This window comes from Uloborus diversus, chromosome 7 (genome assembly GCF_026930045.1).
Source record: "Uloborus diversus isolate 005 chromosome 7, Udiv.v.3.1, whole genome shotgun sequence".
Classification (NCBI taxonomy): domain Eukaryota; kingdom Metazoa; phylum Arthropoda; class Arachnida; order Araneae; family Uloboridae; genus Uloborus; species Uloborus diversus.
The window spans coordinates 134,996,356-135,024,209 of NC_072737.1; positions in this window are offsets into that span (position 1 = coordinate 134,996,356).

Here is a 27,854-nt window from a genome sequence, read left to right on the forward strand (position 1 = left end):
AATTTAATGTCATTTCCCCATTATTGGCAATTTTAATATGATTCAATTGTTTACTCTCTAAATATCGCCAACAGTGGCCAAATTGAAACCAAATTTAAAATTAAAAAAGTCGCCAAATTTGTCGCCAAGTTGGCGACAAGGCCAACAAAAGACTGGCGATATATCGCCAAGTGTTCGACAAATTATAACATCACTTGAGGTTAAATCGAAATTAACAATGATTTCCCCCAAAAAAGATGCAAAAGACCCCATTAGAAACATCCGAATGCAACCAAAAGAGAAGGTGCAGAACTAGGCCCCACTAGGAGTCTTCGTACCAAATTTCAACTTTCTAGGACATACCGTTTTTGAGTTATGTGAGATACATACACACATACACACATACGCGCTTACGCACATGCATACATACATAGAGACGTCACGAGAAAATTTGTAATAATTAACTCGGAGGTCGTCAAAATGGATATTTCAGGTGTCTGTAAGTTCCTAGGCATATATCCACGTGTGGTCGGGTCGAAAAAAAATCTCAACATTCATTCGCGGGTGAGAAAAATGGAAATTAAGACCGATTTTTGAGTGAAAATATTTTTGCGAATACAATACTTCCTTTTTTGTGAAAGGAAGTAAAAATAAACTAGTTGGTTACAGTTCTCGAAACTTTGTTGCAACAGTATAAAAAAATCACCCCACAACAAAATTACAAATCTCGCTTTTAACTATTCGTTCATTCAATATTTATCAAGTTCATGCTTTTTCGCAATCAATGTACACAAATTATTTGCTGCTTTTAGTGTGCAAACAAGACATTTTTATTGCACTAAGAGAGGAAATAACTTGAGTGGAGTTAGAACCTAGAACGCGAATCTCAGGCATGTCGCAGAGCTAGAGCTTTTACTTCTCTGCCACAAACGCCGGTTTTCAATTCGCTACTAAGAGTTTACCTGCGTATTAGTGCAATGTTTCACCTATTAATACTGGTACGTTATATACATATTTTTTTTACAGCGTGAGCACCGAAAACGTGTATGATTGTATTTTATGTTAAAATGTATGTTTGTTTGAAAAAGGACACATTAATTATTTTTTTACTGATAGATTTAATAAAGAAAGCAATGCCTAGATTTTAGCTAAGCGTAAAACAGTTCGAGTTAAAAACGCAAATAACTCCCGCCGTATTTAAGTTAGAGCATTGTAATAAATTTATTCAGTAAGTTACCGCCCTAGAGCCAGGGCTAAGGCAAAAATACATGAAATACACCGCCAGCTCAGTCAATTCCAGCCGAGGACTGCAGTTTCGTGCTTATTAGCACTCATCAGCCCGGCATAGGACTAACTGAGCTGGAGGTGTTCGAAGTTGAACCGAACCATTGTTTCGGTCACTCGTCTGGTCAGTGCTAATTCTGTATTAGCTACCAGTTTGTTTGGCACTCTTGGCTTCCTTAAGAGGTTTTCCACCTCCAGCTCAGTTAGTCCTATGCCGGGCTGATGAGTGCTAATAAGCACGAAACTGCAGTCCTCGGCTGGAATTGACTGAGCTGGCGGTGTATTTCATGTATTGTAATAAATTGTGTAGAACGCGAAAAATTCTACCCTTTCCAACGATATCTAATATTAATATGTGCAAGTAATCCCCCCCTTTAATAGGCAATAATAGGCAATTTACGCGATTGTTGAACTTAAAAAATTAATTACAAAAAAAATCCATCCACTATAATATTAAAATCTGTTCGCGTCCGTCTGTCTGTCTGTCTGTCTGAAGATCTATCTTTTCTAGAACCACTGCGAATCGGGAGTCAAACGAGATACCGATCAATTCGAAATTTTCCAAAGAAAACAATAGGACCAATCTCGTAATTGTGTGACTTTAATTAGCAGAGATATTAATTAAAACGTTAATTAACATAACGTTATTCAGGAATTTTTATTTCTTTCCTGTTGCCATTTTGCAATGAATGAGCAAGTAAAATTCTAATAATTGTTTTAAAAGAGATTTTTTGGCTGCTGTCCAAATCTTAAAACAACGTTTTCATCTAGAATTTCATTTTAAATTAGTTTAAAATTGATTGCCCTATTCGGACATAGCCTTTATTTTATCGTCTGTCCTTTTTTTATTTTTTACATTCAACGTTCTTAACTCTTTTCAGCATATGAAAGTTGTTTCTTTAGCTATGTTAATTGATTGTAGTGCAAGTGTATCATTCACCGGTCTCATATTTTGGTACATTTAGGATGTGCGACTAATTATGTTTATTTTGTTGGACTTTTTCCCGTCACATGGGTGAGTTTTCGAATTGTAATAAATCTCTTTTTCCTTCCTGTTTCGATTTTTGCAATACAGTTTGTATTGTTAAAAGAACACGTTAAATTAAGATTGTTTGGATTTCTTTAAGTGAAACAGAGTTGAACAAAAAAGATTGTTTTTAAGGATTTTAACTAAAGCTTAATTGGAATCTGATGACTTGATATTAAATTAATGCTTATTGGTATTTAATAAGTCTTGGTGCTTTAGTTTCACGTAATGAATAAAAAACTGCGTGTCATTTTTAACCGACGAAAAAACGGAGGAGGTTCTCAATTCGACAAGTATATATATATATATATATATATATATATATATATATATATATATATATATTTTTTTTTTTTTTAATGTATGACTACGCATAACTTTTTACAGAACAGTCTGATTTTGATAATTCTTTTTTTATTGGAAAGGGTATACCCCGAAGGTGGTCCCATAAAAATTTTGAAAAAAAAAATCCTACCCTAAGGGTGGGAAAAGGGGGTTGATTTGTTGTTCACTCACAGATTTTTAATGTATGACCACACATAACTTTTTACAAAATAGTCCGATTTTGATAATTCTTTTTTTATTGGAAAGGTTATACCCTGAAGTTGGTCTCATATAAATTTGAAGAAAAAATTCCTACCCTAAGGGTGGGAAAAGGGGGAGATTTGTTGTTCACTCACATTTTTTTTTATATATGACCACACATAACTTTTTACAGAATAGTCCGATTTAGAATATTGTTTTTTTTATTGGAAAGGGTATAGCCTGAAGTTGTTCCTATATAAATTTGAGGGAAAAAATCCTACCCTAAGGGTGGGGAAAGGGGGGGGGCGATTAGTAGTTCAGTCTAAGATTTTTTGATGCTGAATTGGGTATAACAAAAAAAAAAAAAAAAAAAAAACTCACGATGAATGAGATGCAGACTTGTATGTCTCTCGTGTGTACTGTCTTGAGCAGGTAAACGACAGTATCTGCAGAAATGAGTTTTCGAGATATTTGTAGAATTGTGCGCTGGATTCAGTACTATCAACTGGAAAATGTTGGAATTATATTTCTTTTAGGGGAAACCAATAAATTAGTCTGTACAACAAAGCTAACGTACAAACAATGATGACAAAATGCAAAAAAAAAAAAAAAAAAAAAGATAAAATTGCAGTTATAGCCCTTTACCTGCACACGGCAGTGTAGACCTCTCAATCTCTGGTACTTGTGATTAGGGTTAGTTTTCAGTTCCAGTCGTCAAACATTTTTTATATTCAGGATTTGTATGAAAAAATAGGGCGAAGTTTAGTGATGGTGACATACTATTTTTAACCGACGAAAAAACGGAGGAGGTTCTCAAGTCGACACGTATATATATTTTTTTTTAATGTATGACCACACATAACTTTTTACAGAATAGTCCGATTTTGGATATTCTTTTTTTATTAGAAAGGGTATAGCCTGAAGTAATTCCCGTATAAGTTTGAGGGAAAAATTCCTACCCTAAGAGGGGGAGATGGGGTGATTAGTTGTTCACTCCAAGATTTTTCGATTCTGAGTTGGGTATTACAAAAAAAAAAAAAAAAAAAAAGCTCACAATGAATGAGCTTTAGACCTGTATGTCTCTCGTGTGTACTGCCGTGGGCAGGTAAGCGGCAGTATCTGCAGAAATGAGTTTTCGAGATATTTGAAGAAATGTGTGTTGGATTCAGTAGTATTAACAATAAGAAAATGTTGGAGTTATATATTTTTTTCAGCGGAAACCAAATAAGTTAGTTTGTACAACAAAGCTAACGTACAATAGATGACAAAATGCAAAAAAAAAAAAAAAAAAAAAAAGAAATGAAAAAAAATGCAGTTACTGCCTTTGACCTGCCCACGGCAGTGTAGACCTCTCAATCTCTGGTATTTGTAATTAGGATTAGTTTTTTAACCGACGAAAAAACGGAGGAGGTTCTCAAGTCGACCCGTATATATAAGTTCTTTTTTTTCATGTATGACCAGGCATTACTTTTCACAGGTTCGTCCGATTTTGATAGTTCTTTTTTCATTGGAAAGAATTTTCCCAGAAGTTGTTCCCATATAAATTTGGAAAAAAATTTCCTATCCTAAAGGATGGAAAACAGTGGTGAGTTATTGTTCACTCAAAGGTTTTTTACTTTTTTTCGTGTAAGACGACGCATAACTTTTACAGAATAGTCTGATTTCGATAGTTGTTTTTTTATTGGAAAGAGTATACCTAGAATTTGGTCCCATGTAAATTTGGAAAATTTCCTTATCTAAAGGTGAGATATTAGGAGTGATTTATTGTTCGCTCACAGATTACAAAAGAGTTGTGTATTACAAAAAAAAAAAAAAAAAAAAAAAAAACTCACGATGAATGAGCTTTAGATTTGTCAGTCTCTTGATTTAGAGCTCTCAGTCTCTGCATTTCTGCTAAAGCTCGTTCATCGTGAGGTTTGTGTAGTAACTTATTTGGCTCTAGATCAGATAAAGCAATACCCTCAAGTGTTTTTACTCTACTCAGTGCCACATATGCCTGTCCTTTAGCAAACACTTTCTTTCCGAGGTCTATTACAGCTTTATCAAGGGTCGTACCTTGCAATTTGTGTACCGTGACGGCTCAGCATAGAATTATTGGCAACATCCTGTGCTCAATGTCACCATAACCTTTCGTTCCTTATAAAGTTGCAACCACTGGAGGTATGGCGACACAACCATCGCTATCTCTTAGTCTGCTTCCTATGCTTTCATCGTCAAACTTAACTAGTATGCAGTCCGGTAATTCTTCTTCCTCTAGTTGATCCCTACGTATTGATGGCCATTTTATTTTTTTTAAATACCCATTGCACCATTGACGAGGCCGTCAGATACTGATATGTTACGTCTCAACATCACACGAGATTCGGCAGCAAGTTTTACCTCTGATAAAAGTCCACCACAATTGTTCACATCTTTCGGGACAACATTATCTGGAGGTTTCTTTCCATAGGTAGCAATTTCACGAGACTCATCTATGGAACGGATTGTATAGACACGACGTCCTCAATTTCATTTGAAACTCGCTCTCTTATCAGATCTAAACGATGAGCGCGTTGCTCTTCACTCTCATTTGAAAGTCGCTCTCTTATCAGATCTAAACGATGAGCGTGTTGCTCTTCACTCTCATTTGAAAGTCGCTCTCTTATATCTAAACGACGAGCGCGCTGCTTATCACCTTCTTGCAATAAACTATCGTTATTGTAGCTTCTCATTCTAGACAGTCTTTCCTCGCGCTGACCTAAACTCTCCTGTGAACGTGTTAATGTAATCCTCTTTCTGTTTGCTTCCAACCTTTTTTCTTTCTCATTAATAGATTCTTCTAAACATCTTTTCCTCATCCGAGCAGCATTTTTTGTAGGCCTACCCATGTTAGTATATAAAGCCTGCTTTTTTAAAATTATTTATGTAACGCAACAGATAATTGTTAAAATACGATTATATATATATATATATATATATATATATATATATATGTTAATAGCTAAAGTGAGGTAGGTAGCTATTTTAAAAGTAATCAAAAATATAAGCATACAGATTATAGCCACATTAGTAGCTTATAGCCACAAAAAATTATAAAATAAAAACTTTTTAACAAAAAAAAATTGAACCGCCGAAAAAACTGAAAAGCAAAAAATAATAAACCATTTTAATTAAACCTTAATAACTAAGTTCTTAAACTGATGTAAGTATACCTAAGTATATATTTTTGTAATAATTTAGAGTTTTTAATTAACCTTAATAACTCAGTTCTTAAATTAATGTAAGTATACCTAAGTAGTTTTGAGTCGGTGCCAAACAATAAATAAACAAAGATCCCTAAATTACCTAAATTTAAAGAAATAACCAAATAAAATTAGCAATGTAGTGTGAAATGTCCGGCGATAAACATAAATGTTTCAAAAAATGCTCCCTCCACACGCCATCATTAAATCATGAATACTAGTAGATCGTATACAACAAAAAGTACCTGTCGTTGGAGCTTTGAAACCTTTGGGACCTCGCACGAGAGAGGCAAACAACCAGTGAGAAAAATCTTCAGGATCATGTATGCAATTAACGGCTACAGTTGTTATGCCATACTTACGCTGAATAATACTATGACCCACAAAACCATTTATTTGAGCTTTGAACAAGATGAGAAATCCTTCTTCAGTATGATGAACAATGATATAAACATTTTGACTGTTGTATATGAGGTAAAAGCTCAGTAGCAGCCAAATACTCGACACGTGCTTCTTCGAGACCACTCGACGACGTTCGGGTTTAACTTCGTGAACGCTCGGCATTTTCCGGCGAAGGGGCGTGTCGCCATACGCCACCGCTGTGCCTCACGCTTTACAAAAATAATTAATTTGCTTGTTTGGCACCGACTCAAAACTACTTAAGTATATTCACATTAATTTAAGAACTGAGTTATTAAGGTTAATTAAAAACTCTAAATTATTACAAAAATATATACTTAGGTATACTTACATCAGTTTAAGAACTTAGTTATTAAGGTTTAATTAAAATGGTTTATTATTTTTTGCTTTTCAGTTTTTTCGGCGGTTCAGTTTTTTTGTTAAATGTTTTTATATGTAAAAAGCTGATTGTTTTTTTTTTTTTTTTTTTTTTTTTTTTTTTGTCGTGTCCATGGACAATTAAATGGCTCCGTGTGTCTTCAAGACCGCGCCCGCTAGCTGCAACGCATCTGTGCTGTAGAGGACCTCTCGAAGTTCTGAAGCCAGTGGCACCATACCCAGCTGCAAAACATGTGGGATAAGGGCCGGGCACTCAAGAATGTGATCCGGAATCAGTTGGGCATCGGTGCAGTTCTTGCAGGGAATATAAGTTCTCGTTTTGTCGGGAAGAATTTTCATCCCTTTATAGTGGTTTGTTCTTAATCTTGCAATTGTAGATGTTAGGATTCTGGGGCAATCAAAGTCGGTGATGAGGGGCTTCTTAAAGTTTTGTGGCAGAAGTCTATGTTTTGCGACAGCATTTGAGTCTGCTAGCGTGATGGTGGTGCAAGGTTTGCCAATGTTTCTGCCTTCTTTTGCTAGGGAATCCGCACACTCATTCCCTTCAATATTCACGTGTGCCGGTATCCATTGCAGCATGCAGGATTTTCCATTGCCGTGCAAGTCTTCGAGTAGGGCATTTATGGCAGAGGTGATGTTGGTTGCTCCGTTTTTGATTGCTTCTAAGGCCGCTTTTGAGTCAGAGAAGATTGCCAATCCATCAGTTGGGACTGAGATCTCTTTATTGGTCATGTAAAAGGTGAGTGCCTCCTTAATCGCAAGAAGTTCGCTGGTGAAGTTAGAAGCAATTATGCCTGTGTTGATTTTATGTGTATATTTATCTCCATTTGGAAGGAGGAAGAGAATGCCAGCACCTCCTTTGTTGAGGGATGTGTCAGATGAGCCGTCCGTATAGACAGTCACAAAGTTACCCTGGGAGAACTTTTCAATCGTCTCAAGGCCTTTTTGTCTGAGTGTTTGTGGGTCTTCTTTTTTCGAGCATGGCTGTAGGAGGTTCAAATTAATCTTTGTTTCCTTTGGTGGCTTTCTGGAAAAATTGAGGCTCTTGCAAAAAGTTCAAGGTGGAATGCTCTAACTTTATTTGGCTCCTGATGTCTCCATCAAGTTGGAGCGTTGATGATCTTTTAAGCCTTTTCCTGTCTTTCCATTCGTTGAACACTCTGGTGGAGATATGGTCTTTATTGTAGCAATGTAGTTTGTTGGTGAACTTAATGGTGGTAAGATTGCGCCTACACTCCAGAGGAGGCAGACCACATTCCTGTTCAGCTTTTTCGTTATTAGTGGAAGAGACTGCGCCAATAATAATTTTTGATGCTCGGTGTTGTATTGAATCTAATTTAAGTTTGGAAGTGGCGGATGCCGGACACCAGATTGGGGCAGCATATTCAAGTACTGGTCTAATAATAGAGCAATAAGCACTTTTTAGGGTTTTAGGTCTTGATCCCCATGTAGTTCCGCAGAGTTTTCTAAGTATGTTTAATTTTCCAAGCGCTTTGTTGGAAGTTTGTTCAATGTGCTTTGAAAAGCGAAGCTCAGGGTCTAAGGTTACTCCGAGATAGGTAGGGAAGAAAATCCTTTCGATGTTGGAGTCTTCAATTTTAATATTTGCATTAAAAGTGCCTCTATGTCGTCTGTCAGTAGAGAAAATGCAAAAGTTTGTCTTGTCAGCATTTATGGTCAACTTGAGCTCTTTTGCCCATGCAGCAATGCCCCTCAGAGATTTGTTCAGAGCCTCCTCTGATGCTGCAATGTCTGCGTGAGTATGCCATAGAGCGACATCGTCTGCGTAGCATGCGATTTTCGTGTCTGGATGAATGTGAGGGTGAATGGTGTTCATATATGTAAGAAAAAGAAGAGGACTGAGAACTGAACCTTGAGGTACTCCAGCCCACAGTCTACGTGACTCAGAGAGCACACCATTGAACTTAACAGAGAATCTCCTGCCTCTGAGAAAGTCATTAATCCAGAGGAGTGCATTTCCCTTGATTCCAGAACTGTGGATAATGTCTACCAGTTTTTGACGCCAAACTCGGTCAAAAGCTGAAGAGAGGTCTAAAAACACTGCGACAGTTTTCAAATGAGGCTTTTCTTGGAAACCATTGATTATTGTTTGACTCAGGTAGAACAACTGGTCCACAGTGCTATGATTGGCACGATAGGCTGTTTGATAGAAATGAAGAATGTTGTGCTCCGTGAGATAATTCATAAGACGGCAGTGGATTACACGCTCCATAAGCTTACAGAGAATGCATGTCAGGGATATAGGTCTATAACCTTTGCAATTGGAAGCATCCTTTCCCGCCTTGAGGATAGGTATGATGATAGAGCTCTTCCAAGCTGATTGTAATTGTACATAAATATTTCAGATATATTCTATCAGATTTAATTCAGTTTAAAGTGAGCACATATTATAGTTGAGAATGCATATATTTTCATCTTTTGTGCTAATTGAAAATACTCATAACTTGTATTATTGATAAATATGATTAACGTTAAAGATTTTTTTGCCAAAAATATGCTCTACTGGTGTTTTACAAACCTTGCATTACGCGTATTTATTTACTCCTTAGTGCTTTAGAAACTGATGTCAGAATAATACAAAAACATCAATTAAACACCTCTTTCAGTTTTTAAGTAGCCCGTGCAACGCCGGGCACGCAGGCTAGTTTTAAAAAATAAAACCCGAGGTACACACACCCTTGGCTCGAAATAGTTTTGTACAAAATTTCAGGGTTGTATCTGCTATGGGACCTCCTGGACGCAGGTCCACCACAGACTTCCTTCCAGAATTTCTTAGAAACCTTACTTTTATTTACTATAAAGAGAAAGAGATACCATTGAAGAGGCTTCTTTTGATAGCTCTGAAATAGCTGTTTTCTGATTTTTTAACTGTGAGGTTTTTACGACTGTTATTTACGTTGGCAACGAATCTTTCCACATACTAATTGAACCGGATTTTCCCGATCAATGTTTTTAGCTGCCTTTGGATTATAATCGCAAACAATTTAACATTTCTATTAAGTGACTTGGCCCTACATTTCTTTGCATCATTTTGACTTTTAAATCTTTCTTTTATTCAAATAACTGTTTTGGTCATAATAATTAATATAGTGAGCATTTTCATTTTATCAGGACCCTATGCTAATATATTTTTTAAAGTTTTTAGTTAACCCAACCGAATAAAATATTACATAAACTCTGAAGAACGTGATGCAGAAAAAGGTGATAATCTCTGGCAGCTCTGAAAATTCCAAAACATTATATAAGCGCTTGGGACCTACGTTTAATCTCAGATTTTTTCCAACTATATTTTATTGCTTCCACTTTCAGGTCTAACTTTTGCATCTACTTTATGATAAAAGTTGAAATTCATGATGAATGAAATCGTAAAACTTTAGCACCGTAAGTTTCTTCAAACCTTTCGCGTCGACTAACATAAACTTTAAAAACTTTTTACGCAATATTTCATAGGATGCTTATACTGCAGCACCAGCGCTTTAAGACTTACTTGAGCATGAGCAATGGATTTTTTGAAGACTTTTTGCTCAAAGTTACACTATTTTCTTTTGAAAAATTCCAAACGCTAACTGGCACTATCGGTTTTAACAATTGCAACTATAGCTTTTAAATATGTGAACACTTGTCTGTTTTACTTTTACTTTGAAGGAAAAGTTAGAAAATAATTGCAATAAAGTAATTAATTGCTTTTTTTACGTATTTCTTTTTCTTTTTGGCAACATACAAATTAATTATAACTTATTTACGTTCAGGGGAAGGGGGGAGGAGAAGGGTGCTCATGACGTTCAGTGGTGGTTAGTTGAAAAACACCAACTTTGTTCTGCATTTTAGTTAAGGTATTTAGGGTTGTTTTTTTTAATGTATCGAACACATACAAAATATTTCTTTTGTTTTTACAATTAGTTAAAGTTAAATGTTTAAAACCCATTTTTATGCTTATTGCTATGGTATGTAATAGTGAACTGCTAATGAAACTTTCTCTAAATCCTGATTAGGTGAAAAAAATGTAATTTAAGTAGTAGAATATTTAAGGAACAATGTATTGAAACGTTAAAATAAAGTTGATAATCGTACTCTTTAGGAGGTTTGTTCTGAGGTAGTAAAATTTGAGAGTATGGTTACGTTTCACTAATATTTGTTTGACAATATTACGAATATTGTAATCAGGTGTTTTTTTAAATGATTTTATGTGCCTGAGAATTGTAACTTTGTTACATTTAGTGTTAATTTCTCCCATTTCCATTCAAAATCCCCTTAGGTTTTTGAGGGGCTTTACTTGTATGTTTTTTTTTCTTTTTTTCGCTTTGCCATAAGTTTTTATTCGGTCACACGGACTTGGAGAAAAAATAACAAAACGTCGCGTTTCCTATCTTAACAACTTTTCGAGTGTAAATAATATCTGCAGATTTTTCTTGAATTTTCTCACTGATTTATAATCTCTCTTTGTTAACCGTTGGCACAGTGCTATTTAATATAAATAATATGTAAACGTTATGTTGGTTTGTGCATTTGCAATTTTACATACAATCAATATGCATCATCTTTATTGCATTTTTATTTCGACAGCAATATCTACTCAACTCTTTTGAGAAACACAATAACTTTTGAACTACCCCGCTAAACAAAACTCCAGGATCCCCTGAACATTCCCTTACACTTGTTTGTTTGGGGTATGGATGACAGCTCTGGTTTTTGATACAGACCAGATTTTTTTTTTTAACTTTTAGACTTCGAATACGTCAACTGTCGTCGATTTTTATTATGAAGGTATTTTTCGGCAGTTTGCAGTAGTGTAAAAAATCCATCGTTCACATAAAAGGAACTATATCATGATGGGTTTTTTTAATTATAAATAAATGTGTAAAAAAATTATTAAAAAAAAAACTTTTACTACTCTTTTTTTCCTGAAACTTTTCACTACGACGCGGCGTGTGACCCGTATATTCAAGGTGAAACTCCGCCTTTGTGTGGGAGTTATGCCGTGGTTAAAAAAAAAAAACTTTGGTTAAAGTTTTATTTCAGTAATAGCGATATCCGTAAAAAATAAGTTGGCAAAGAGTGTATTAGGATTTACCTTTGTTTAATATTTTTGCTTTAATCAATCACAAAATATGTTCAATGCTCAATTAGAACAGAGAGAAAATAAGCTTAAATTCATAACACACACACACATACATACACACAATGCATGCTTACTACGTTACACTAACCTTAAGCGGGTGAGTTACATTTTAACAGGCATATTTATTATGAATGTATTTTTCATAAACAAAACAAGTCAAACGCCATACATTCTTACTCGCATTTAAATCCTTTGATTTCTGTCCCCTAATGCACTCCGGATGATTCATTATTCAAATTGCTAGTTTCGAATGCGAAACTGTGTACTAACGTTTGAATGTTTTCTTAGATAAGAGTGCGAAGAACAGGACGAGAAATTGAACATTAATGAAGTATTTCCACACATGATCGATGGCAATTTTACTACTTTCTCTAAGCATTCCTACGTTCAGCCTAATGAGGTGGAATATTACAACTCCATTTTTCCAAACGATAAATAGCTGACAGTATTAACAATTAGTTTTCGCTAATGCACATCATTAGTTAAGACTCACTTCAGTCCAACCATTGCCAACTACAGGCTTTTGTAGTGGATAATTTTGCTTTTACTCAAACAAGTATATTTAACGTTAATTTGTGCAATGCATATTTGTTTGCACAGTTTTCAAAGTTCATTTATTTGATACTAGTGGTACCCGGTCGATTTTGCCCGTAATAGAAAAATTAAAAGGTCTTTTGGTTCGCATGTATATTTACAACTAATGTATGGTGAATTTTCTCGCCAATTGTTTTGTACCCATGTTACGGTTATATGTTATGATAATTTCGTATCTCGCCATTTGGCTTGCGCCCATGTTACGGTTCCACGTTAAGATAGTTTCGTAATTTACTCGTCCATCTTATGATAATTTTGTTCTTAAAATTGGAATAGAAAAAGAACCACATCGAAATTTCGAAAAATAGCTTCGAGGTGCACACCCACATGCTACAAACTAACTTTGTGCCAAATTACATGAAAATCGCCCGAACGGTCTAGGCGCTATGCGCGTCACAGAGATCCAGACATCCTGCAGACATCCAGACATCCTCCGGACATCCATATAGAGAGACTTTCAGCTTTATTATTAGTAAAGATATGTAACCTTATTATTGGAATATCAATAGTCTGAATAGCAATCGAAAGGAACACAAGTCTTGTTAAATGTATCTTAAAAATAAATAAAAGTAATCCGGTATGTGATATAATTTTAAAAACAAACTGATGCCAAAACTAGGTTTGTATTTTTTTTTTTTCAAATAAACCATACTGACTTGGAAAGAATTTCGGTGTAGTAATTTGCCTTTTTTTAATTAAAGAGATCAAAGATGCGCGAAAAAAATAGAGCAAAGGGCGGATTATTTAAGAGAGTTTAAATAAAACAACCGTCTGTATTTTTAAGTTGCATAAAGAAATGTGTTTTGTGTCAAACTAAACTGCATAAAAGTGTGAAAAAGAAAACAAATAACATAAAATGCACTGAAACGTAACACATAAAATCCATATAACCCCGTTTAAGCATTTCGTGCAGTGTAGTAGGCGGTTAAAAAAGCTTGATAGAAAATAAGCAACCACTATGGCGAAAGTACAAAATGTGAAACAATGAAACCTATTTTATCAACTAAAGAGAAAAATAACTTAATTTACTAGATGCTCTATGTGTCTACTGTTCCCGAAAGTAGCGTTATGAAACCAGCTCCGAAACGAAACTTTCGTAAAATTTTCATAATACGCTGCTGTGTGTCGAAAGCAACAAGTATATCAATCTCACTTCTTATGTTCTGACGACCGATTAAATTGGATAAAGAGCTGAAGGTCATCCAGTGAGTCATGGGGATTGCTATAGATTCTTCTTATCGTTGATTCAACCCCATGAAAAAGTTACCTGGATTTATATTCAGACTGTATGGAGGCCAATATATCCTATGTTCTGTAAATTTCTCTGTATCTTAGTGCAATTAAACGCTCACCAAACGTTGTTTTAAGCCAGGGGTTCCCAACCTGTGGGTCGCGAACCTTAAGGGGGTCGCGAAGCATTTCTTTGGGGTTCGCAACATTATCTCTACATTTAAAAATATATCTTTGCATAGTTGAAAAATTCAAATGTATAGGGAGAAATTGCGTCATTTTAGAGTAGCATCAATTCTTGAACACAATGGCGAATACAGGAAAAGGGCTATGGGATTACAGCAACACATCCTCCCTTCTTCTCTCATGTCAGAGGACCTGAACTATTAACGTCCTCTAAGATTACTTTAAGCTTTGGTTTAAGGACTTTAATCTCTTAAAACTTTCCGCAAAAGTTTCCCAAATTCACGCTATCTAACATAGTCCAAATTCGTCTAAAATACTGTTTCTGGAACTTCAATTTCAAATAATTTCAGTGAGAGATTCTCTACACTCCAACCCTTATCCAGAAAGATGTCCTGTAGTTAGATTTCTAGGACTAAATTTTGGAAATATTCCACAGAAAAGCCCCGTACCTCATCCCGTCCCATTACTTCATCAAAAATATCCAAGAAATGGGTTTTAAGGTTTTTAATTTCTAAAAAAATAAAGGGGAATGCCTTCTGTCCCCTTCACATAATTAAAGATCATAAAAAAATTTGTTTTTAGGGCTTAAATTTTAAAACTGTTCCGTGTGAGGATCTCCAAACATTTACCCTTGTCATCAAAGATAACCTACTACTCTGTGTTTTGGACTTAAATTTCGAAAAATGTTCTTGGGAATACCCGAAATTCTCTCTCCTCCCACATCATTAAAACTCGTCTAAATTTTTTTTGGGGAGCTTCAATTACGAAAAAAATCCGGGGAGAAGGAGGAGAAGCTAACTTTTACAAAGATAGTCAATAAATGCGTTTTTTGAATCTCAAATTCAAAATTTTTCCAAGGAAAGGTCGCCCGAACATCTACTCTTCCCTTAATTTCAACAGAGGTAATCTACAACTGAGCTTATTTAGGACATATCATTTTTATTTTCAAAAAATTAAAGTGCATTCCCAATCCATCTCCTCCTTCCCATCATTAAAAATTGTATAAAATTTCATTTTTAGGACTTCAACTTTGTGAAATTGAAAAACAATTCCCGAGCTTGAACCATTTTTTAAAGTCCCTGAAGCTCTCCTCCTCCGAACATCACCAGGAATCGTGTTAACTGATATTTTAGAACTAGAATTTCGAACAATTTCCGGGGGAGGATCATCGTGAATGCTGTATTTACGACTGTAGATTCATATTCGTAGTTCCCTTTCTCCGCTTATATTCCACAATTCTCTTAATTTGACTGCTCATACAATAGCAATAACACGTCCACCTCTCTCTTTAAGAATAAATCTGGAACTTTCTCTCTCTCTCTCTCTCTCCTGCCATACCTACGTTTGATAAAAATTGAGAGTCTTCCAAATGTCCGCCTCCCAATTTTTTGACCTCGCGACGGTCTTGTTAAAAGAAAATGCAATCATTTAAAAGTTAGAGACACTGAGACTATGTAAGATTTTTATGACCTCAGTTCCTCCGAAAACAAAATCCTGCATTCGACTCTGCTAAGAAGCAAAAATTTTGAAATTGCCGAAATGTACGTTTAACATTATCGACACTATAATTTTTTTATTTCTGTAATTATTGTAGAAAAAAAAGATTAAGCTTAATAGAAATACCACAAGCAGCTTGAGTCATTATGCAAAACATGTGCTATGTGCGCATACGCACGATACACTCACAGACATAAACTATATATGGGGGACACATAGGGGGTAGCGGGTTGTTTAGTTGGTGAAAAGGGGGTCGTGACGTGAAAAAGGTTGGGAACCACTGTTTTAAGCAGGGCTGTGGAGTCGGAGTCGGAGTCGGAGTCGAAGAGTCGGAGTCGGACTGATTTTGGCGTAAAGGAGTTGGAGTCGGAGTCGGTAAAAAATATGCCGACTCCGACTCCGACTCCGGTCTACTTTTTTTTCTTTAATTTTCGCTGACTCTCCTGGCATTTTTTGAAAAACTGACTACCAGTTGATTCGATTACATGTATAAAAGCCTACTAATAAGAAAACAACTGTCATTAATAACCAGCTGGCTTGATTGTTCATCGAATTTTCTGTAATAGCTACCTACGCTGTTCCCTAGTTTGCTTGTTTTTCAACATTCTTGAAATAATAGCAACTGTGAGCACGGTTTTCTTACCTAACATTTTATATTTTTTTAATCACTTTAAAACAACAATAATAAAAATTTTTTAAAATCACTTTAAAACAACAATAATAACATTTTTTTACTTCGACCTCAGTTATAAAATTGTAAAAAGAATACCCCTTGAGCAAGATGGAGCCCGTAGTTCGAGAGGTATCTTACGGTGTTCTGTAATTCAACTTAGTGTTGGCGTGCAAAGGCGCAAATCTAAAAGACATGATAAAATATATCTGTCTTTTCAATTTAAGGACAACATCTACAAGCTTGATTCTCAACAAAAGTATGAAATAGAACAAATATCTTGGTTACAACACTCAAATAATTGCAGTTAATCTTAAAATCTTCATTTCAAGATTAATTCTAAAGCAGCCAGTAAAATTAAAATTAAAAATTGAGTGAATAATTATAGGAAAAAGAAAAGCTATTTGTACAAAGCTGTATATTGCCGCATTTTCTGTAAAATTTTCTCCAAGCGTACATGTACCCCATATTTTCCCTCAATACAAGTATAGTGCCTTATTTTCGTTGAAATTTTATAGATGAAATATAATTTCAAATTTATTGGGGATTTTTTTTTCAGAATTAAAGTATGTGTATTGTCTTTATAAACTCTGAAATATACTTGAGGTGTCACCCACCAGATGGATCTAGACCGGAGCGGACCGCCCTCGCTCTAGAAAGGTTTTTTGATTTAGCAAAAAAAGCGTTTTTGAAAATCACACGATTTGATCAACATCTATTCGTTAAACATTAATGGGGAGCAAGTTAAACCTTTTCAATTTTTTTTAACAATAGGATGATTATGTGATTTCAATTTTAAAATCGTAATTATTGGAACAATTTGATTTTCAAATTCAATTTCTGACGTTGTATGCTTCTTAATTTTACAAAAAAATACAGCGCTTAAATTTCATAAGAAACAAATTAATATTTCAATCTCTGTATAGAGGTTTTCCTCCCTTCTCATGAGGGGGATAGGGGTTGAATTGAAAAATAAATAAATAAAAAAGCCGGAGTCGGAGTCGGAGTTGGAGTCGGAGTCGGGTGTTTCGAAACCCCGAAAGGAGTCGGGGTCGGAGTCGGCTATTTTCCTTCCGACTCCGCAGCCCTGGTTTTAAGCCTCATGAAGATGTCAGCAGTTCTGGGGCGGGACGAGCCCCACCCTGCATTAATCACTACCATTTTGTCTTATCGAGAAGATCCGCTTTAGTGCCATAGTGACTCTTTAGAAACTATCTATACTTTACTTCATTGACCATACCATCTTCAATATTGGACCAATTATCCAATTGATCCAAACGATATGGCATATTCCATCATGTCGATGCATTGGTGACACGAACCTATCGGTTAGTATCGGTAAACATTTTTAGCACACAAATAGAATCCACCTAGCATGTTATACAATTTAAGCCTTTTGATATCTACTGGGATTTTATGTAACTCATCAAATAAAGTAGTTGACATCGCGGATGCACCTTGCACTAGTAATACTGTCACATGGATTCTGCAAACATATCGGGTCTCTGTTTTTGCACCCGATCTTAAAAATTAAAACTGAGTAACCCATAAAAAACAATGTAATCACTGCATTATCATTGCAAAATACTTCATACAGGTGTTTCGAAATTTCAAGGAATCCCTTTTTCAATGCAGTTAGTAGGCGAGACCAGGGATGGTTGACTAACATTTGAGTTAAGCTCGTATGTGTGATGTTTAACTTAATATGACAAAAACAACAATTGCTACAGATAAATCAATTCAGGTACCTAAAACACTATAATAACCTAAAACAATATATTCATCACTATAATACTTATTTAGCCGATTTTATAAACCCCTGACGCTTGGTCAACCTACCCCATGTCCGGGGTAAGTTGACCATACGCATGGGGTAGGTTAACCTAGGCAATAATTAGTGTAAATAAAGATGATTAGTATAAAATAAAACACCTAAATTTACTGAATGATCGAAACTTTTTATTTAATATGAACAAACTTAAATTTGAGACCCATTCTCCGTTCACAAAGAGCTTCGATAAATGTAACAATTTTTAATTCTCTTATTTTAAAGATTTAAAAAAAAAAAAAAAAAAAAAACTTAAAAAAATAACAATAAGTAAAGATTTATTCTTTGTATACTTTCTGTTCCAACCTTGAATGTATCTTGAATCATTGTAATAAATTGCTTATCAATTAGTCTACCTACCATCATCATTAGTCTACCTACCCCGAACAAATTTTTTTTAAAAAGCCGTTGACGTCATTTTGGATTTTACCTGCTCATCCTATGCAAGCTCTAGCACTAACCTAGAAGCAATACTGTGTTATATATAATAGAACTATTATGTTTTAATTTGGCATACGAACAACATTGTTTCTAACAGATTCATAGGCACAATAACAAAAAAAGTACGAGAAAAAAAAATTACTTACCGAGACCAAAAACACAACATGTGATCTCACTTACGAACGCATCGCGACTGTCGCGGCTCACTTCGCACAAGTTCGCGGGTCGGGCGGAGGCATCGACACTCGCGGTTAATTGATGAAAATCACGCGATGGTTGAGAGACGCAAAGGTTATTGTTGCTTAGTCTACCTGCCCCTATAGCCAACCATCCCCGGTCTCCCCTATTAACTTTGGATCTTTGGATGACTTTATATCCAAAGGCTTGTGTTTCTCTGCAATGGTTAAGGGGCTTTTTGAAACCCCGAAACACTTGAATGCCACTTCTTGCCATATTTGTTCAAAATTTACGTTGTTTCTTTGGCTCACTTTACTAATCAAAGGTATCTATTGAACTATCATCAATACTGAGCTTGTTTGTTCAATCAGAAGGTTTGAAATCACTAAAATTAAAACACTTAATGTAACTCGAACAGTGTTGCTTGAGTTTGAAAAAGTGTTCTTGATAGTTCATCAACGGAACACAAAGTTTTTCTCTCCTTTTTCAAGTTGGGACTTTACTCGGCATAAAAAATGTATTGAACAAAACATGGTTTTCATCCTTTTCATCATAGCTAAATTATGCGTTATTCTTAAAACACTCTTTTTAAAGAGAAAGTGTAAGAGAAAGAACCCTGATTGTGTACATTATGTGATGCGTCCATGAGATTGAAAAAAAATGTTATGAGAACGCATAGATTTTTTCCTTTTTTGCAGATTCTTATCAGATTCATACTTTGCTAGTAAATATATAAATTTCTTTTTTTCTCTGAAACTATTTGGCTATTCAAGAATATGATTTTTTTTCAATTAGATTCTTTACCCTGGTAACTTGAAAGAGAATCAGCATAATTTTTGCTCTCAATTTACTTACTGGCTATCTGTCAAAAACTTCCAACAGTGATTAAAATACACAAATGATATTGTCATTTATTATGATCTTTGGTACAAACAATTCTAAAATGATAAACGTTTTTTCATGACCAAATACATTTTCTTCGGAAACTTTTTTGCTTCTTGACAATATTTTCCAAACGGAAACTTCAGGAAACAATGTTTGAGTTGAAAAGACTGAGACACTCGAAAAAAATGCAGCAAAATATTGAATTAAAAAGAGAAAATGACATTCTCCCGTACGAAGAACTTTTCCAATTGGCGCTGAATTCGTCCAATTGCAGCTATTGTGTCGAGTTCCTCTATTCAACTCGGCGGCCGATCCGACTTGAATGGTTCTTTAGAGATTCAGTCAAGAGTAGTTCTAGATCCTTTGGGATCCCACTTCCTAGAGTAGTGGTATTGGTCTGGGCAATCATTGCTATAAGGCCAGAAATTTCAACTTTTAGTAACTTTGTTTGGTTTTTGCTCAAAAAAGGTTCCCTCAAGTCTTTTGTGCTGGTATCTTTAAACGTTTCTTCTATTGTACATAGACTAACCTTTAGAAAGCTTTTACTCTCTTATTATGAAACAAAAGTTTTGTTCTGTTCTATTTATGCAAAAAATGCTGATATTATTACTCCATTTAGTTCAGTTTTAATGATGGTTTGCCATTTATAGATCGTTTTCGTCAGAGTCGCAGAAATGTTTAATGATTTTTTTTTAATGTGAAACAGAGAACTTTCTTTTCTACACTCCAAACATTTTTACACGTGAAGCAATATTTTACAAATGATATAAACAGTTATATTTGTATGTAATTCTCATATTTATATTTATTTACATTGTTTGCAAACTCCGTAGCCCATTTCTATTGAGGATTGAAATGAGTACCACTAAATGCAAATTAATTTAATCAACGCATAAAAATATTTAATATGTAAAACTATTGGCAGCTGGTGCACACGAAAAGGGGGGAGGTGTCAAAAAAAAGTGTGTTGATTGGTGCCGTGGCACCCTGAAGCAGTTTCTTTCATTTTTTTTCTTTGCAAATTCGGCTATATTATTGGCTTTTAATATTATTGATGAAATACCTTCTAAAAATGTGGATACGGAAAAAAATTCATGACGGATGTGGCCACAGTAGACTTATAAACTAGAGAAAAGTCCATTTCGTTTAAAATTTAGTTTTTACTGTCGAGGAATAACTCAATTTACCATATGAAATTCATTTTTTCAATCGATCATAAATTTTTAAGCCTGGAACGGGAGGGGATTAGACCCCTTTACTTTTGGAAGTCAGGGAACAAATGCCCTCCTTGCCCTTCCGTACAAACCGCCTATGTGTTAAACCTCTTTTATCTTAGTCTACCTTAACATTTGTATCTATATATCTTCAGAAATATATAAACAACCTGAGTCATTAACTGATTGTAATTAACTAAACCATCATTGATCAAAAAAAAAAAAAAAAAACGAAGAGAAAAATAATTCATGTTGAGCTAAATACATTGATTGAGAAGACACATCATTTACCCAAATCCTCCCTGTATTAATTTGCCTACAGGTTAGTTAATATCTCCCTTTTATATTATCTTTATCCCTCTCTCTCTCTCTTTAATTATTACTTAATCTCACTTTTATTATTTTTATTATCAGATCTTCTTTATAAAAAAATTTTGTATTTATGCTAAACATACATTTTATAACATATGTACATTTTTCTTTTAATTGAAATCCTTTATTGTATTATATTTTACCGTTCTTTAATAAAACTATTCTCCAAAACCTTAAATTTTTTCAGGGAATGTAATTGAAAAACAATATTACATAGAAATAACTCCCCTACAGTCACAACAAGAAAAAAAAAAAACATTAAAGCACAAGAAACGACTTGCATGTGATGTGTATTGCACACAGAAAATTATCGAATATATTATTTTTCCTTCCCCGTAAATTTAATTATGTAGGTACTGTTGTTTTCCTTCAGAGCATAAAAAAGACTGTCAGCAATACTGGCTCTGGCTATAAAAACTAAGATATAGACGATATACGATAGGTAATCATGAAAATAGCAAGAGGTGAAAATATAATTGTATTTATGATATTAGTGAATGTTATAGAAATTGTAACTAGAAACAGCTTTCAATATTTATCTAACGTGTCAGCCCCCTCCCCCCCAAATAAAAAAAAAACCAGCGCATACTTAATTTATAGCATCAATTGCAGTATAATAGGAAAGTTAAGATGACACTTTGACATAAATGTGCACTAAGCAACACTAAAAATGCATCTCTTTTTAAGCCTTTTTTATGATCCTTTTTATGGATTTTTCTTTTTTTTTCTTATTGACTTTGAACCTTTCAACGGTCAAGTTTTAAGCAGCAAAATGAGTAATATTTTTGCGCAATATTATTGTTTTTGTGATTATTATTGTTATTTTTATTATTACTACTATTTTTAGTATTAACATATTATTATTATTATTGCCGCAAGCCCTGTCTAGTGGTCAGATGAGTTTGACTGCGACATTAAGGTCCGGGTTCGAATCCCGGCTCGAGCATGGATGCACCTTGTCTCTTGTCCAATTCCTTCCTTTGTGTGAGTGTGTTGTTATGCTGTGAATGGTTGCCTACCCTAAAAAGGAGTTCTTATGGCGTGTGTGTACTGTGGAAGTCGGTTTCTTTTTGTTTACTTGCATTCCACAAACTTAAAATTTAACGTTTCTTCTTGCTTCTTCTATCTGACCATCAGCCAGCCTGTAGACATTTTTTAGAGTAAATTTCAGAAAATGTTTTCCTTCTTTCTTTCTTTCTTTCTTTCTTTTTTTTAGTTGTTATATGACTCAATTTTCAAGCAAGAATTTAAGATAATTGTTTCGGGAAAACTACTCTAAAAACACAATTTTATTTAATATCACCAATACGGATTTAACTATTAATTTAATGACACAAAAAGATGTTTTCAAAATCAAAAACAATTTTTTTACATTTTCAGCACGTATGCAATACTTGTGTGCTACATAAAATTGTTTTTAAGATGTGAAAAAGTTGATCAATCACTGCGCTTTGAATGTCTACAATTCTCAAAAATTCGTTACGATTTACGAAACATAATTTTCATACTTCATCATATTCTCAGGCATCATTACCAGAATTATTTTTATATAGTTAATAGTACATATCATTAGCAGTTCTTCAACTGTGACATTGGTTTCCATGCTCCTAGCTATAAAATGCAATAATTTATTAACGGTGTACTGCAGTATTAAATTAAATACTAATACTAATTACATTTATTACGGCGACCAAATAAAGTATTTGATTTTTTTAAAATATATTTCATTGACACATATACTATTTTAGTTAGTTTTTTACTCGAAAAGCTATTCTAATTGCAAAAAATATTTATTTAACATTGTCGAAATTAATTCCTTTTAAAGCAGCAGTTCCCAACTTGCTGGTAATAACCCCCAAAAGAAGTCCGGGGAGAGAGTCGGGTTTTTTGAGGGGGAAAAAAGTAAAAGGATTGGTCATCGTTCAGTCCACGAAAGAAAACTATTAACAATCATGTATATCAAATCTACCTAATCGATAATCATCAAAGGTTGATAAAAATAAAATATAAATATAATGCTCGTCTTACGATGAGTACTGAACAAAACAACAACTGCTAAACAAACTGTTACAACTAAGTTATATCCTAATATCAACCTTGTTATTAAAAAAAGAATGCTACAAAACAGGAGTTTTCCATCTGAATAATTAAAATGATAACAAAATTATTAAATAATGCTGTAGTTAACCTATTTTTGGAACCTACGTTTTGCTTATAATTGCTGATATATTACCCGTTTTATGCGTACGTGCCGTAAAAAAACTGCGAACCATTGATTTACTGAAATAATTATTTTTTACATTGTAGAAAACGTATTTTACTCGTGAAATGTACGTTAATAGTGTGCATAACTATTAATACGCTCCCATTTTAAATGCATCATGTTTTGAAATCACTGTTTGTTAGATCAAAAGTTAGCTGATATCATAAATCGAAAATAATTATGAGACACTTGACTTTTCGATTAAATTTGCATCGTATTTCTAACGTGGTGCCTTAGACATTAAATTTTGCTCCCTTTGAATATCAGTTTTGGTTACAAAGTAAGTATTTTGTGTCGCTTCCGATACATTAAACTGTCTTTTATTTCCCTAAAATATTGTAAACCAACTTCATAAATTTTTTTCAAGTGAAATGTGTTTCAGGCCTCTATATAAAGCATCCATTCAAATATTCAACAATGCGAGGTTTACAAGCGCCATTTCTGATAATTATTGCCTGCTTAAGGCTCTTTGGTTCCACATTAAGGGGTTATTTGTGAATGCCTTGTAGCTAATGCCAGTATTCCAATTTCGGCTATGTAGCTATTAATTGTAATAGCTCGTAGGCATACGTTTTGTGCCGAACTAAGTTAAATTATCGCTATGATTTTAATTAAAAAATTAAGCACAACAGAAACGAAAATTTATAAGACTATACTTCAGCTGTGCCATAGCATGTTTTATGGGACTTTTTTTTCTAAAAGGATGTCGAAATTTTAAACATGCAACACCTTTATAATTACAAAAGCTACTAAATAATTCAGTTATCTAATGAAGTTTTATAATTTGTGCTACATTTTATTCAAATATAGGGGAGGGTTGCCCAAAGCGGGTAGGTTTTCGAAGAATGCTCGAAAATTGCAGTTTTTGGATTTTTATCGCAACAATTTCGGTTTTCTTTCCTAACAGGGTTTTTGAACTTCAAAATAAAAAGTGATTTTTGTATTATTTCAAACCCAATATATTTTTATTATCAAAATTTACTAACAATTGAAAAACCCGCTTTTCCGTACCAGGGAGCCCAAAGTAGTGAAGCTTAACTAATTGTGGTTTGGTAAACTTCGCAATCAAAGATGAAGTTTTAAATGATTAAAATAGTTGAATAGCTACCTCTCATTATAAAAAAATCAAACAGTTGTATTTATCCAACTTAAAGTCAGCACATTTGTTTATAAAACATAAAGATATAACTAATTAAATTAATAGACTAATTATTCGCCATCCTAAAAAATAACTTTTTTAAGTGATACTTATCCTATTGAAATAGAAAATCTAAATCAGCACACGATTTAAAAAATTATAAGTAAATATATGATTAAATCCTATACGCGCCTTGCCCGACACACTTTTCCCGAAGGCACGTTTTTTATTTCATTAAATATAAATTTGAATTTAAAAAGGAGCAAACGAAATGACTATCGTAGTTTGTAGGTGGATGGTGTCAAAATAACTTAATATTTTTGACAATCAAAACAATAAGCTGGTGGTGCATGCCTAACTTACTAATTAAGAAATAATATTTGGATTTGGAAAATTGGATTCTATAGTAAAACTTATATTGAAACACAATTTTTTTTTCGCAGTAAAATTGTGCTTTGAAAGAAAAGTGAAAAATTTTCACTTTTTGTTCATAAGGCAATGTGAAAAGTAATGACGCACAGTTAAGCAAATAAGCTGATTACCGATTAATCGGCTCTGGCCGATTAATGATCATAATAACTATTTAAATGCTTCTAATTTCTCTATCTTTTTTTTTCTTTTCTTTTCTTTTTTTTTACTTTAGAAATAGTTACCATTTATTTCTGAGAGAAAATTTTTCTCCTCTTTCCTAATTTTGCCAAAATAATTTCAAAATTTCATGCAATTTCTTTCAGCCAATTTTCATATTAATGTTAATAAAATCACATAATGTTAACTAGACATGAAATTTTAAAAATATTAGGGGCAACCTGTGGTCAGCAGGCAAATTTGAGGAGCATTTTTTCATTCAATTTTATTTTTAAATTACTAGTAACCATTTAATACAAGTTTTTCATTCATTATAAAAAATTACAAGGCACCATTCTAAAATCACCATTCTAAAGCGAAAAAGTGTTGACTCATGAAACATGATTCAACATTTTATATGTGCCTATTTATTCAAAATTGAATAAATTTAATTTAAAAAAAAATAATACTTCAACCATCAGTTAAGAAAAAAATAAAGAAGTACTGTATGTACGCATTTTGTGTTTTACTTCAAATAATATTATTACTATATTTTTTTTGTTGAATCAAAAATTAATAATTTATATAGTAAGTTGTATGATGAAATCATATGTATTGTTACGAGGGAGAAAATAACTGAAAAAATACTCAAGTTGTGTCACCAAAAGCTGAGGTTATGGTATGATCGTAAACTCTAGGAAATGATCCTGATTTTTTTAAAGAAATAAAGTAAAAAGTTAAGAAGGGAGGGAGGAGAGAGTTTAATGGAGGTTCCAATGGGATTATATACTTTTTTATTTCTGCTACATTTCTGTCCTTCGAAAGATAAATAGAAATAATATTAATAACATTAAAATAATAGATAGCTAAAAGGAAGGTGTTATGAAAAGTGTAGGGGGAAGAGTGGGGAGGGGAGATAAATAATTTTCGCATTCCTATTTAAATATCCTGTAATTTAATTATTCTTTGTAGTGACATGTGAATTTTAACTGTAAGAATTACTTTTTAGTACTTCATTCAGTTTTACGAACTTTCTAAACTATTTGATTTTACTCTGTACACTTTCATACTGCAGTTTTAAAATGATGCTTACAGCAAATTCGTTTATTTATTCTTCATCAATGCATTCATCATAATTTCTTGTTGAAGGTATGCTTAAGAAAACCACCCCGATTAATCACCAAAACTTGGCTATTATCTACCAATCGGCAAAGTGGTCGATTAATTGGTATTACCGATTAATGGATACCACCGATTAATACATACCGTCGGTTAATCGATGTATCCCTAGTGAAAAGTCAAACATTTTTACAGTGAAATATTTTCTATTCGATTGGGAAAAATTTTTTGAACAAAATAATGAGCAATTGAAAGGATAATTTAATAAATAAAGAGATTATAAAACAATAAACTAATAAATTAATTAATTAATTAATTAATACGTGAGGAAAAATAAATGAGAGAATAAAATAGCGAGCGAATAAGAGAATACGTGACAGGATGAACTAATAAGTGAATTATTGAGTGAAGGAATGCAAATAAATTAGTTAATAAATAAATACGTAAGTGATTTAGTAAATGATTGAATGAGTAAACGAAATGCACCATTTCAGTTGGTCCCGCATGCACTTGACTCATTTTGAAAATATTAAAAATACAAATTCCTTAAATATTAAATAAATAAATACTACACCGAATATTAGAAGAACCCAATTATTATTTGAAATGTTAATAGCAAGAACTTTTTTATTAGATAATATCAGAATAATTTCTCACATACAACAAAATATTACAATTTGAGTATCATTTTCTGAAAATCACTTGCATTATGATATTTTTTGACTTTCAGATGTTGTTCTTTCTTCACGGAAAAATACTACATATGTTGCAACTTAGTTGAAATATTTTTAAGTAAGTGGAACTAAAAGCTGAGTAAATATTTCACCGTTTCACTTTGCTGCGCTATTTCACTTTGCCCCTCACGTAGAAATATCGGAGACGTTTGTACGAGTATAAGTATGCACGTAGAAGTTCGCAGAAAATACTAAAACAAATTAGCCACCATGGTGGTTTGATTGGACTCTTGCGACTGAGGTCCTGGCCTACTATCTGTGATATTTATTCGAATGTAAATGTGTGTTCTACAATATCCGTAAAAGCTGATTTTTGCCCTTAAAGCAATCAATCGCAAGATCAAATCTTTTACATTGCAGAGCAGGTTTCTTAAAAGTAAGTAAATAAATAAATAGAACCGACTTCAAAAACTTCAGCTGGAAATTTCTCTAAAAAGTAAAAAATAATTTCATTCTTTGAACAACATCTATAGTACTTTTTGAACATAATTTTTGAAGTCGGCGAAAAATCATAGGGAAAATGATGTGTCACCGTTTCTCATTTACATTTTTCATGAAAATCAGTCAAAATTTGAACGAAACAGTTCTATCGATACACAAATATGTGGTTAAAAATGTTGTATGCGAATTCTATTGAAGAACCTATGTCCAATAAAATTTACATTTGTAATTGAATTATGTTTAAGTATGATTTTATCGATTGTTTTTGCGCCGACTTCAAAAATTATGTTCAACAAGAAGTTCTATCTAGAACTGAACGAGCCTACTTTCCCGTATACCAATATCGAATTTCTAGTATCTGATCAGTATTCTCAAAATTTGCTCAAATCGTAAATTATTTCAAACATATTTTTTAAATATTTTAAGCTGATTTCGAGAAACAAAGTATGCCTCGCTTATTTAAGAATTAGATACGTAAAAAATAAACAAATAAACAGATAAAATATCAGCACCTTTTAAACAAA